Source organism: Sprattus sprattus, assembly GCF_963457725.1.
Source record: "Sprattus sprattus genome assembly, chromosome: 3".
Lineage (NCBI taxonomy): Eukaryota > Metazoa > Chordata > Actinopteri > Clupeiformes > Clupeidae > Sprattus > Sprattus sprattus.
The window spans coordinates 56792985-56795484 of record NC_137922.1 but is presented as its reverse complement, the minus strand read 5'-3'; positions in this window follow the sequence as shown (position 1 = coordinate 56795484).

The following is a 2500-nucleotide window of genomic DNA, read 5'->3' as shown; positions in this document are numbered from 1 at the left end:
TATTACACACACAACACACAGTAGGCTACTCTCTCTCTCACACACACACACACACACACACACACATACTCTTCATATCACACACACAACACACAGTAGGCTACTCTCTCCCACACACACACACTCTTCATATCACACAGACAACACATGTTAGGCTACTCTCTCACACACACTGTTACGACCCCCTGTGCCCCTGCGCACCCTGCCTGCAGTCCCTATACTGGCCATATGGAGGCAGCAGGCTGTGGACCTACAACCAGCATGATGAGCAGTGATTATCCACACCTGGCGCCAGGAGTGGATATAAAAGCACTGCTACGTCTGATGGAAGGCCCCTTCTCAGCTTCCGCTACTCTCACACACACTTTTGACAAACGCTCTTACTCATCTACTACACGCATCCACACATCTTTGAGAACCCCTAGACTTTTATCTTGGGATCAACCTTTATCATTAATTAATTGTCTTTCTGTTAAAAGTAACACTGTTGTCTGTCTCTACCGTTTTATGTTGCGACCAACGAGCCGATCGTAACACACACACACACACACACACACACAAACACACACACACACACACACGCAAACACACAGAGTAGGCTACTCTCCCAAACACACACACACACACACTCACACACTCTTAATATCACACACACAACATATAGCAGGCTACTCTCTTGCTCATATATATATACTCACACACAAACACACAAACACTGGGCTACTCTCACACACACCCTACATACTCACACACAAACACACACACACTTCATATCACACACATAACACATAGTAGGCTACTCTCTCAAACACACACAACACGTTAGGCTACTCACACACACAAACAGTATACACATACACAAACACACTCACGCACACACTCTTCATATCACACAGACAGCACATGTTAGGCTTCTCTCCCTCTCACACACACACACACACACAGACACACACACACACACACACACACACAACATATAGTAAGCTACTCTCTCGCTCACATACATGTACTCGAAACACAAAAACACACACTTCTTATCACACACACATTAGGCTACTTGTTCAAACACACACACAAACACACACACACACTCACAAACACTTCATATCACGCACAATACACAGTAGGTTACTCTCTCATACACACACACACATACTCACACACAAAATCACACACTTCATATCACACACACAACACACAGTAGGCTACTCTCTCAAACACACACAACACATGTTAGGCTACTCACACACACACACACATACACACACAAACAAGCATCTCACCTGTAATGGTGCATATAAGGACTGTCACAAAAAGCAAACTTCTGAACCCCATGTCTGCAGCCTGGCGTCTTCTAGAGTCAGCACACACAGACACACACACACCCTACACCAAGATCTTATACCTCCAGAGAACTCCAACTCTCACGCATGCGCTCACCTGTATGCACGCACTCAGACGCACACACACACACACACACACACTCACATGCAAAGGATGGATTTGGACAGATATGGGTAGGCGCACACGCACACTGAGATGCAACAGATATGGATTTGGGCAAATATGGGTAGGCAGACCACATGTACCACACGCACACACACACACACACACACACACACACACACACACACACACACACACACACACACACACACACACACACACACACACACACACACACACACACACACACACACACACACACACTCACAGGTGCCAAGGAGATTCTGAATGGGGAGACAGAATGGGGAAACCTTGCTCCCCACACTTGCGTATTGTTAATAAATTAAAACCGTTTTGGCTTTTATTTGTCATGTCTGAGAGCAGGACATGACAAATTGGGGGATCTTCCGTTTTTGAATTGGGAGTTGTTATTGATTATATTATGGTGTTATTGATTGTCGGGGTTTCCCGGGCGGTTCTGAGTGCAGGGACCGATCAGTGACCGGGATGCATGGATTTGTAAAACAGCTTGACCAAGGGAAGGTAAGTTAACATGCTGGTTTAATGGTGCTTGAGCTAATTCTAGTTCTCTCTGTTAGGCAAAACAGTGTGGCTCCTTTGAGTTTCGCTGTTTTTTTTGTGTTTTTTTGTGTGTAGTGTTGGGGTGAAAGCGGTTGGAGCTTTTGTCTCGGGAGCATGTCCGTGGTTATGGGGTTGTTGCCAGTAACTGGTCGCTTCCTCATGCCAGCGGTCACTAGTGCATAAATACCCACCGCAAGTAACATCATGAAGACAAGGGATTCAGTTACGGAGTATTTTGTAAAGAAGATAGTTTGTTTGCTGTGTTCCAGCCAGCGTGTTGACTACTGTGTTACATTGGTCTTGGGGTTTTAAGAAAAATATGGGGGGGGGGGGGGGGGGAGTGTGCATCGCGGTGCACCCCCTGTTGCCGGTGGGAGGAGTTCGCCCCCTCAGTCAGTGGCAGTGACGGAGAGGGAAGAGCCTTACGTTTGTGACTCAGGAATGTTAGTGTGTAAGTGAATGTCTGTGCATC